The 12,583-nt window shown below is 38.5% G+C and overlaps 1 long non-coding RNA gene across 2 annotated transcripts in view; it reads right to left on the bottom strand.

Annotated features, from left to right (window-relative positions):
- The window catches only part of LOC123637687, a 99,558-nt gene that overhangs the window by 85,220 nt on the left and 1,755 nt on the right, over positions 1-12,583 (bottom strand). Inside the window, exons 2-3 of one of the 2 annotated variants that reach the window (XR_006735025.1) lie at positions 7,916-8,151; positions 5,166-5,218 (exon numbers count right to left, since the gene is read on the bottom strand). This is a non-coding gene — a long non-coding RNA (uncharacterized LOC123637687). Of the gene's footprint in view, positions 1-5,165; positions 5,219-7,915; positions 8,152-12,583 lie in introns of those variants that run through there. The other variant, XR_006735026.1, reaches the window with a different exon arrangement.

The raw sequence follows: 12,583 nt of genomic DNA, 5'->3' as shown, positions 1-12,583 counted from the left end.
TAATGTTTAAAAATGTAACATTGAGAATAAATAAAGACCTATAAATCAATAAAGAAAATGACAAAAAATAGAAAATAGAGAAAACCAGGCAATTTGTTCAAGAAAAAATTGAACAGCCCATAAATATACGAAAGTATTATAAACCTCACTTATAATCAGTGACCTGAAAAAATTAATATAATACTCATTCACACTCATCAAATTGGTAAGAATACATGTCTGTCAATACTAAGTATAAAGATGTGGGAAAATAAGAACTCTCAAACACTGCTGCTAGGAGTTTCAATGGGCACAGCCACTTTAGAGAGCAATTTGGATTACCTAGTGCATACCTCATGGCTCAGTAATTCTATTCCTCAGCATACATCCTAGAAAAAGTCTCTCAACTGTGTACAAGAAGACATACACAAAGATATTCACAATAGCCTCGTTGGTAAAAACAAAAATTTGGAAGCAATCTAATTGTCCACCAGAAGGAGGTTGGGTAAATTATTATATATTCATCCAATGGAAAACTATAAAATCATTAAAATGAATGAGAGCTCATATGCCAACATGGATAAATCTCCAAAACACGGTGGGGTGAAAAAGCACCACCCTGAAGCAAGCTCTGTGCCTGCCTTCCATTCTACCCTCCATCTATGTGAATTCCCTCCCTCCTTCAAGTATTCCTGGAGCACTAATCCCTCCAGAATTTTTCCCTGCTGTTTCCAATCTTGATCTCCTACGGATTTTGATTTGAATCTTTCTTATGACACTCCCTCCAACTGCAGTACAACAAAGTGTTCCTAGCATCATAGCCTCACCAAAGAGTCTTTTTTTATTATTATTTTGGATAATTTGATAGAAAAAAAAACCCTTGTTTTAAAGTACCTTTGTTTGACTACCCCTGAGATTGAAATCTTTTCACATACTAATTCTTTACTTGTATTTCCTCTGTCTTACTCATTTAAAGCATCCTAGCACATACAGAAAGCAGGAAATAAATTCTGAACTGAATTGAATTAAAAGCCAGAAATTCAAAATGAATTAACAAAAACAATCAGCCAAAAAATAATTACCCCAACAAAAGTAGTGTACTAAAGTATAAAAGCAAATCACTAACACCACAAACTTACTTTCTGAGGCCTCTTTCTTAATTAGGCGAATGGAACATATATCTACCATGTACATGAGGCTGGGTTTAAGGGCATCCCCTAAGGCTTAGATAGTTTCTACTTGTTTGAGGAACAAAAAGCATTTGATGCAGAGAGAAAGAATATAGAAGCCAGAAGAGGATATGCCAGGAGTCCGTGTTTCCTACATCCCTACAAAGGCTCTAACTCACAGGAGACAGATACTCGTCCCAATAAACATTGAATTCTGCAAATGTATGAGCTTATTCCCGAAGTTTAACACATGTGTCATTGTGAAGGTTTCTATTAACCTTATGATTCTGGGATTTATAGGTAATAAGAAGAAGAAGAATTGAAATGATGAAATAAGTCACCTTTTCTCCAGAAAATGAAAGCCATTTTTTTCTCTGCAGTTCCTATGGCATTTGGTGGTCCCTAGATTTTCTATTATTTTTTGCAGGATTCTAGGGGACCACTTGCAGACAATGTAGTTTTTTGCTAACAGCTTCCATAACTTATCCTGTCATTCAAACTCAGGGGTTCAAATTGGGAATCAAATATTTCATATAGAAAAAGATCTGTAGCTAAAAGAGTAGCTATACAACTGTAATTATCAAGATCTTAGCCAGTGACCATCACTGCAATAGTTCCCTCTTTATTTGGGAGTAATTTATCACTCTGTCTGGATTTTGACATGGAGCATCAGACAATCCAGATTTTATAAGAGCATTTGGCTCCCAAAGTGCTGAACAAACAGAATCTCTTCCTTTGAGGATAGTCAGAACATCAGGTAGCACTACTTATGAGATTTACTCCAGAATGCCACTTATCCAGGATTTAACCTGCACTAAACCCAGTTGAATCAGTTAGTTAACTGATTATCAGGTTTTATGTTTGCCACAGGACACAAGAACAACCAGAATGGACAACTTTGTCATATTTCCATTTCTTTACCCCTTCATGAGTATATACCATAAGAAGGCACAAACATTATTCAGTTGATAAACAAAACCAAATGATGGTAATATGGCCCAGAAACATTGTGCTGCCCCTGACTATTCTACCAGCTTCTAAACTACATTTTCATAGACACAAATTTATATGTAACTTGATGTATGTGTCATAAGATGTTTGAGGTATGTTTCTACTTTTGTTCATTTGGTTTTTTTTTTTGTTTTGGTTTTTAGTGTCATGTAAAATAAATAAGACTTTGTTTTAAATCTGCAATTACCATGAGTAAATACGTTTCACAAGGTTTTCTAAAAATCAGCCTAAACCAGACTTTGGTTTACATTAAAAAGTTCCCTAAGGAACTGGATTTTACATTTGAGACCCTGATTTAGCTAAAAGATTTATAAGGGCACTTGTAGAAATACAGGTCCCTATTGGGTGATGAACCAGAGCTGAGACATAATTATGATTCTCTCTGCTCTCCGTTCCCCCTGGAAACTGCTCCCAGGAGCCCAGAGGTGAGTGGGTTGTCAAAGAAGAACATAAATGTTCTGTGCAATATGACCACCTGCGGCGTCACCTTCCCCACCTGCGTCACCTTCCCAATCTCCAAGGCCAGTCTAAAGAACATTAGATGATACACAAATCCTTTCAGATAGTAAATTAATGAGAATACTTGCTTCACTTGGAACCAGCGTCAGTGATATGTTTTGAGGACCCTGAAGCCAAGCTTCACTGGATCGATTTGTGCATTACCATTCCAGACTGTTGTTCAGTTCAGTCTGCCATAAGCGCAGTGGCAGCACTCATGAGCCTAAGCAAAAAATTGTGTCTCCAAGTAACATGTGTAAAACAGGAATGGAAAACTGAAATTTTCCTTGTAAAAAAATAAAATTGCTTCATAACTTGCTGAAATTTCTCAAGAATGAGGTAACGCACTGGGAGGCCTGATCTTGGCCCTACCCCCTTTGAAAATGTCCCTACATCATCTTATGGGACAGAGTTTATCGGCCCACAGGAGGGAGCCACAAGTTTCTCATCAGCCGCACCATGTGACAACGTTGTTGCAGGTGTCTGGGTTGCCATTGTTGCTGCTGTCATTGAACTATCACAGCAAGAACTGGGCCACCCAGAAAACTCCTCACCCGAAGTCTGTTAATTAACAGCCAGGGTCTCAAGAACACAAGGGTTGAATGTCAGTACTCAGTTATATATGACAACAAAAACAGGATTAAGGAGATTTTAATTATGAAAGTGTCTGTTCTTTCCCTTGATGACACCCTCCCCACTCCCCAACTACACACCCTCAGCCCCACTTAACAGCAAGGTGCATAGTTAAATGCAACTGAATTCCAGTCTTGCAAAACTGTAATAACCATCCTTCTCATATAAAAAACGCCATGTTATCAGTTCTCACCAAAAGAAATATACACATTTTGTATACTCAGAACAGGTAAAAGTGTAAAAACTCAGAAATGTACAAATCTGTACAAGAACAATAGCAAGGCATTGTTCAGAGTATTTTCTGGAAGTCTGATGATCAAGTAAGTTCCCTAAAGATAAACCATTTTAAATTATTATTTTAATCTTGTTTGGTTCTGTTGAATAAAACATTGGTCATCCTTAACTGTTTGTTTCCTACAGTGATATTGTTTACATACTTTTCTAATATTTCCATTAAGGTTTTCCTATTCCTTTGACAAAAGGATTTCACTGTTGCGGGTTTATCAGCATGTCATTATTTTAATTTTCCATAATTATTTAATTATATTTTATCACATCCAATATGAGTCCTGTCTGCTACTTTAATCTCAAGAAGTATTTATGGAAATTAATGTCATTTTTGGATATCCCCTACATCAGGCTTTTTCTACATTAGAATAAGTTTCATCTGCTAAATTGTGTAATGATCTGCCCATCAACAAATGGTCTATTTGCCTGGGGGCCTTTGGCTTAGGAACTAGTCAGTGGAGTCACAGATGTCCCTTGTGGTTCCAGGGATTAGGCAGTCTGATCCTTAAACCTCAAGCCACAAGGGAAACTGAAACTGAAACTGCCCTGTAACCACTGCCTAAATAACAGGTGACATTTCCTGTGACTGCCTTTCTCTTGGTCATCAACAAAATTTCCTATAGCTTAAAGCAAGAATGCAGTGTGTAAATTTATTTATGCCTTATGCTCAGTCCTGGAAGACCACTTCCTTATCCTTGGGTGTGTGTTATTCAAAGGCCAAGAAGAATAATCACCACTATATTTTGAACCAGTAAGGATAACTTTTATCCTCCATATTCACTAACTAGGTCCAAATGAAAAAACTGATAGTAACCATGAAAATAATATATGCATTGAAACATTTATTTTATGGAACTAGAAGTATTTTTAACAACGGACTTTTCAAAATTAATAGCAACATGAAAAAGCAGGAAGGAACACTAGAACAGAAGCAGTTCCTAGGGCATTTGGTGGTCCCTAGGTTTTTTTATTTGGCAGCAGGAAGTGGCCATCACATCAGAGCATCTGTGGCATTGGAAGTGTACATGCCGAGAACAGGGAAGCCAGACACAGGCTCCATCAACTGAACAATCTGATGGCTGAAACTGAGCAATGCACCATTAGTCAAAGCAGGACGATTCTTGCGCTGCCAAATAAGAAACTATTGCACCCAAGAGTTTGTACGTATCATTAAATGAGAAGGGCAAAGAAATAATCATAATAACAAAAAAGTATGCCTCATTGAAAATAATCTAGAATATAATAACCTGCACATAGTTCACAAATAACAGTGGTAACATTTGTCCTCACAGACTAGAAAGAGCAGTTCACTGAAACTTATAGAGTGAACCTGTTGGCTTTATCAATATCTGCAATTATCTCCTTCAGATGGTTGGAAATGAGAGATCATCACATTACAGTTGACACCTGTTTCCAACATGAATGCCTTTCAGTTGCAATGTAAATTCACTGCATTACTGATAAGTATGAAATCCCAGAAGATCTGCCTAAGACCTACCTGATGGTGTCATGTGCTCAACCACACGGAAAATCAATGGTTCATCTCAATGTCAAGCAGCAAAAGTACTGATGTGCCCAGGTGCCATCATGAAGCTGTTTTCTCTCTTTTCTCCAACCTTTTTGATCCTATCCTGCTTTGGCTTTCCACATAACAGCCAATGAATAAAGACACACATTTAGATCGTTTCATTTTGGTGCATTTGAGTGTTGAGTACTTACTCTGTGCTAGGCACCATGCTGGACTCTGGCAACTCATGATGGAGAAGGCAGGATTCCTGTCTTTCAGGAGCAACCATTCAAAAATTTTAAAAGCTCTAGGTGATGCCACTTTTCACACACAAAAATCCATTTTTAAAAAATAGCACAAAAAGAAAGAAAGAGGGAGGGAGGGAGAAAGGGTGGGAGGGAGGAAGGGAGGAAAGAGAAAGTGATCCACCTTAAATTAGAACCTTAGGGCCTTAGCTCCAGGGCTTTTTAGGGAATGTGCATTATTGAAAAACAGTAGGAGGGAGAAACCGAGGTCTGAGAGAGGAGACTATCATTCACACTTGCCCTTCCCACCCTCCCCCAAAGGAAAAGTTTGTCCATTCTAAGGGAGACAGGGGAGGTTAGAAACATGGAAATTTCCTGTTATTGCAGTTTCAGGCTTCTATTGTTTTCTATTACTTTCTCCCTTTTTAACTTTGATTCCCTCTTTCTGACTGACATTATGATGGCCAGAAAGGCTTTAACCCAACACTTCTGTGTACACAACTCAAGGTGAAGTGAAGTTTCAGAAAACATTCAGCCAACCTGATTGAAGCGGATAATCAGGTCAGGATGAACTTTCGCTGTGTCATTTGACTCCAAGCTAGACTATAAACTATGGTTCACCACACCTGTTGGGGATATTCAGGCATGGACCAGGAATTCTCCCACTAACTCTCTGTGTGACCTTGGTCAAATCTTTCAACTTTTCTGAGCCTCAACTCCCTTTCCTGTAAAGAGTAGGGTGTTATAAATAATACCACAAGCCCTTTCTACCTTTAAAACCATGTGATTCTGTGATTTCCCTTTTTTTAAGGCTAGTTACATAGTTGTCTATATCCCTGAGAAGTTTCACTACTATTATTATGTGTCAGAGTTCAGATTTTCATGATTCAACCTTTGGTTTACTCGGATAATACAGTCCAAACCACAACCTAAAAACTGTAATTCCACTTGTGATCACAAAATATTCCTAACATTTTCCTTACTAAATTCTGCCTGGTTTAAGTAGGTATTTAAGTGTCACTTATTGAATACCTGTGAATGCACTCTGTTCTAAGAAGAGGGATACTTGGGTCTGAAAGCCCCAGTGGGCTTTACTTTGCATATTACATGTGAAAATTAAACTATAAGAATTCTGGAAGAAAATGTTGGAAAACTCTTCTACATATCGGCCTAAGCAAAGAATTTATGAAGAAGACCCCAAGGGCAATCACAGCAATAGCAAAAATAAATAAATGGGACTTGATTAAATTAAAAAGCTTCTGCACAGCCAGGGAAACAATCAATAGAGCCAATAGACAATCTACAGAATGGGAGAAAATATTCACATGTTGCATATCTTATAAAGGGCTAATAACCAGAATCTTCAAAGAACTCAAGCAAATCAGAAAGAAAAAAATCAAACAACCCCATAAAAAAGTGAGCAAAAGATATGAACAGAAGCTTCTCAAAAGAAGATAAAACTAATGGCCAATAAACATATGAAAAAATGCTCAACTTCACTAATCATCAGAGAAATGCAAATCAAAACCACAATGAGCTATCACCTAACCCCAGTGAGAACAGCTTTTATCAAAAAGTCCCGAAACAACAGATTTTGGTGTGGACGCAGAGAGAAAGGAACACTTATACAATGTTGGTGGGACTGCAAACTAGTACAACCTCTATGGAAAATAATATGGAGATTCCTCAAAGAACTAAAAGTAGACCTACCATTTGATACAGCTGGAATGGATGCGCCATTCACCAAGAGAGGGACCCACCCTGTCTTGGTCTGCTTGTATTGCTATAACAGTACCACAGACTGGGTAATTCATAAAGAAAAGAAATTTATTCCTCACAGTTCTGGAGGCTGGGGAGTCTAATATCAAGGTGCTGGTATCTGGGGACGGCCCTCTTTGTGCATCGTCCCATGGTGGAGGGTGAGGAGCGAGCAGCCATTAAAGGGCAAGGACTCCAAGGAAACCAGCCACCCGGCATTCTCATCTTAGATGTCCAAGTCTAAGATGAGAACTGTGAGAATATAAATTTCTGCCATTTAAGCTGCCTGGTCTGCAGTATTTTGCTATAGCAGCCTCAGCAAACTAATATACCATCTTTCCCTGTATCAGAGTTGCTTGATGAATGCAGGAGACAGTGAAGGGAGTTAGATAATCTTGAGAAATAGCTCATGAGGGAGATCCCCATCCCCATGGGTGTTCAAGAAGAGTTTGGATTCCCGGCCAAGACAGCACACTAGGTGGGAGAATGACCAACTGACCACCAACGTCTTTTTCAACACACAGATTCCATAATTTTTCTCAACAAACTTAATTTCTCCATGGATGGATCTTATAATTTTTCTCAACAAACTTCATTTTCTACATGGAAGGGAATTACCACTTCCATTATCAAATATACTCTCCTATTCAGAAATTAAAACTAAAACACAAGTACATTTAAAGATTTTCACTTGACTGCCACCTGCCCCTCGCTCCTTTGGTTCCTTAATTTCTTAAACACATGGTCTCTTACTGCTACCATCATCTTTTGCCCTACGATTTGGACATGAGTATTGAAATAGGCCTTAAAGGACAGATAGATCTTACCAGATGGGAGGAAAAGAACTGGATGTCGTCTTTCCAGGTGAGAAGGAGGGTGATGTCCTCCTGTTTCCACTGTCAGAGTCACAGAGAGGTGAAATGGTCTTTGAACAGCTTTCGTTAACACAAGAAAACAGTATTCCAGAATCTTCCACCAAGCTTAAGGGTCAGTGGATCTGCTTCTAATCATGTTAGTTTTACAGAGTCACCCAGCTTAGGGAACTGTGATCTGCATGCCAGTTCTATTGAGAGAAAAGAATAGCAAGAATAATGGTTATTACCAACACAATATTTTCATTTTGCTCAATAAATTCTACTTCCTACTCCACCAAATTATTTTACAGAAGCTTCTGCTGAGAGAACCCATTTATATGATAAGGGCATCCCTGCTCTTCTGTCCCAGGCTTTCCTTTGGTAAAAGTGTTAATGAGTAGTCAACACCCCAAAGTGTGAATAGCACTTCGATTTAAAAAGTCAACACATGTACTTAATGCCACTTAACTGTACACTTAAAACTGGTTAAAAATGGTAAATTTTATGTTATGTGCAGTAATATTTTACCACAATAAAAAAAAGTAACATCGAGTTTTAATCACATAAGATTATACCTGTAAGCAAGTCAGCCTCTAAGAGGGTCGGGAGGTCCATGGTTAATAGAACCATGTTGTCAGCCCAGAGGGGTGAGGTAGGAATGGGAGGCTGAGTGGGAGGCTAAGAATTATATCATCTGTACCCAAAGATATGTAAATGTCTTTATGCTGAGAATGATACTCAGTATGAACTTGTCTGCAAAACACTAGTCACACTGCCCTAGCAGATTTTACAGAGTTCCATTCCTTTGCTGTTTGAACCATTTTTCTACAAGCGCTATTTGTCTACTGTTTCTGAAGGAGAAGGTCAAGGCCCGGGGTGGAGGGCCAGACTCCAGATGTTGTGGCTCATGCTGTCAGAACCAAATTCACTCTTTTCACTTGGACTGTGTCTCAACAACAGCACGTGATTGGAAAAGAGCGTGGCTCCACTCCAGGAAAAGCCTTCTGTTCTAATGTTTGCCTTAAGTGTATGATTTTATGTTTAGCCCTCAATGCGGAGCAGTAACAAAACTACATTGATTGCATACTTGCTGTATGCAAAGCGTACCACTCAGTCTTGGGGTCATGGAGGTACAAAAAAATACATACTCCTGCCATCTCCAGGCTTAGAATCTGGATGGGTTGACAAAACATGTTTCTAATTAGTAATGGTTTACCCTGAGGAGATTACCAGTGAAGATTAATTACAAGGGCTTTTCTTAGAATGCCAAAACTGTTTCCCTCAGTTAATATTTCAACTACTTAACAGCCATTTGGTGATACAATTTTGACTTAAAATTCAATTCCCAACAACAATAACAACATATCTAGAATAATTAGATCTATCTGTAATCTAGTAAACCTAATTTTCTCGTGAATGTGCAACTAAGTGTAAGTCAGAGTTGTTTTCCCTCCCCTCCCCGGGGTGATGAGCTCCTTCCCAGCCCAGTCCTCAACAGCTGAGCGGCACTCCAACTCTGTTAGTGATTTGGGGCTTTATTTGTCACCTGGGTAAGTCTGACACCTCATTACATCCACATGTTAAGTTCCCAGAGGAAGCTTCTGTGAGCACGATTGGCTGCCCTGATGTACCACTGTCTACCTGGTGCACATACAAAAACATAACAGCACATACAGAAAGCACTTACTGTGCACTTCTAAATGCTTCACTCCTCTAACCCTCACTAGATGCTATTATTACCTCAGCTTACTGCAGAGGAAACTGAGACGCAGAGAGTTTAGCTAACTCATTCAGGATCTCAGAGCTAGAAAGTGGTGAAGCCAGATTTAAACCTAGTCTGAGTTCTTCCCCTCAGCCTGGCCCAGACATCAGCCTGGGAGATGCTGATCTCTCCCAGAACCAAATATATATCTCACATTAAACCACAGGATTTGCTTCCTTTGGTTGCAAAGATGCTGAAGAAGAGATTTTAAGAAAACATCTGCAATCTTCATTTCCCCCTCTCTGACAGGGAGACTCTGACGGCCTCCCCTGGGAAGTGTAGCAGCATATTCTTCCTCTTTTTGTCAACCCTTGTTCCATGAAAAACAAGAGCATCCAAATGGCTTGGAGGGTTCTTTTACCTTCTTTCCCTCAATCTATGGCTGTTTTCTAATTTCCTGGCAATTTACATTTCATTGAACATATTTTCATAGCAGGATCACCTCAAAATGTAAAAAAAATCTAATCCATGAACATCAGCAATGCATGCTATACTAATATATCATAAACATGTACTCCTAGCTTTAGCCCCAACACACTTCAGTTTGCTCAAGGATTTTATTTGACTAAAGGAAATTAATTCAGAAATTACTTTTCTTTCTTAAAAAAATTTACTCTTCCATGTTACATTTTTGTAAGCACTCTTTCTCAGCTATAAAATGTTAGCAGATCTTTAAAGCATATTGCCTTTGCTATGTCCTCTCGATAAGGTTTGTATTTCCTATAGGTGTTCCTATGGGAAACTCCTAAAGGAGTTATTAAAATTGCCAATTGGGAACATACGAGAACTTCTATGGGACCATCAGTGTAAGCCTCTCAGTTCTAGGGAGCAGCTTTATATTTCTCTAGCCCTCCTAACAGTAGTCTATTTTTTTTCTTCAAGTTAGTTGACATTGCCAGTTACAAATGTAATGGAATTGGACCACAACCTAAAGATTCTGCTCTGATAGAAATCAAAGTATAACCATAGAAAAAGGTTCATGTAATATTTCCCAGTTGTCAATTTCTTCACTAGCCCCAACTTTATAGCATATCAGTCTATTAGCCTTGACAGTCTTTATTCATTACTTGACAGTTACTGATCAACAACAGTATCTTAAGCACTATTCAAAGCAATAGATAGAAATGTGTGGGGGGATGCATATATACTATATATATGTTAATCTATATAGTAGATGTTAATACTATTCCCTAATATCCAGTTTTTCTCTACTTCTAGCCACAAAGCCAGACTGCATGTTCCACCCCTCTGAAGTTAGGGGTGGCCTTCTTACTGATGTGGCCAATGGAATGAGTGAAAGTGACATGTGTCACTTTCAAATGGAGGTATTTAACTTGCAGTGATGGACTGGCCAACCCTCTCTTTGCCTGTGTCGTGATTATGGGAGCACATCTCGATGCAGAAGTGCCATAATATAAAGCAGCTGAGACTGCGGAGCTGGGGAAACAGCTGCCTTGGAAGGCCTCCCTAACCCACAGCAAACTGGATCAGTGAGAGACAAACTTCTGCTGTTTGGTGTGATTGTTACAGCAACATAACCTGGCCCATCCTGACTCATACAGTATCGTATGTGATCCATGATTTGCATCTTACAGAAGCCCAGAGCCATATGTGCAATTTCTGAGCAAACTAGTTGACTTTCTCTATCAATAGCCAAACATCATTTTAATGCTACCATCTTGAAAATGAGTACTAATTTGTGGTTACAAGAAGCACTGAAAAAAAATGATTTGCATAAAATAGTGTACATTTTCTTCAGTTCTATAAAAGCAAGTGATGGTACATATCTTAATGATTAATGTTCAATAGGACCATCTTTGCACATGAAGGACAGCCCATTATATCTCGTAAATCAAAAATCTATTTTAGCTAAATTAATTCTGAAAGTAAAATATAGACAGACACATATAAAAGTTTCCAGCTATTTCATGCCAGCCTTATTAGAGGGCTTGTAGGCACATACTTTGTGAACAAAAGGAGCACAACTCACGTGAGTGTGTTAGATCTATTCTGACACTGTTCCCTTCCAAAGCTACACTCACCTGAGAGTGAACATCTTCCTCTCCCAGACTACATGAACTCAACCTCCTCTCATCTTCCCTGTCAATCACCTTGGGGTAGGCTTTCCAAGATAGTTGGGAAGTTCCGAGATAGTTCTGTTTCCCAAAGTACATTTTTCTCTGCACAAAGGGATAAGTGAAATACATGGATGGGAAAAAATGGTTCAGAAAAATAAGAGCTAACCCTTCTCAAATTCTAACCATGCCATTTTTGAGGTTAAGAGAAAATCTCAATTGGCTTTTTCTTTTTTCATTGCAAATCTAAAATTCCTCTTTTCAACCAAGTTGATAGAGGAAATATATTGAGAAATACAATAACAGCCATTTCTGAGTTCTGGCCAACCTGCCCAAGTGCCAGAAAATATGAAGATCAAAAATCTATGTTGGGAGAAATCTGGACACCCAGGTGGTGCTCACTCAGAACCATCTTGATCACGAGACACACAATTCAGCCACTGCACTAGCAGCACCACTTGTGAACCCCGATAAGAAACTAGCAAGGAGCCATCAATCCACTCCTGTAATTGAATAGTATATTCGAAGGTAACTTATTATGACATATATCTCCATTTTAACATATGAAAAGTTGTTACAAAGAGTATGTATCATCTGACTGCATTTTTATAGAGCTTTGTGTATGTTCACTTTTTCTTATGTTGAAAGAATATAACTTTGTCCCCCTTTTTTTTTTTGTAGATCGGGAAAGTGAAATTAAAGACATTTCTACTTCTTTATAATTTTTTGTGTTGTATGAATTTTTTTACATGGAATAGGTATTACTTTTACAAACAAAAAAGAAGGATTTTTAGGGGAAAGAAG

This window comes from Lemur catta, chromosome 5 (assembly GCF_020740605.2).
Source record: "Lemur catta isolate mLemCat1 chromosome 5, mLemCat1.pri, whole genome shotgun sequence".
In the NCBI taxonomy this organism is placed as follows: domain Eukaryota; kingdom Metazoa; phylum Chordata; class Mammalia; order Primates; family Lemuridae; genus Lemur; species Lemur catta.
Note: the sequence above shows the minus strand (reverse complement) of the source record. Positions and strands in the feature narration are given on the sequence as shown.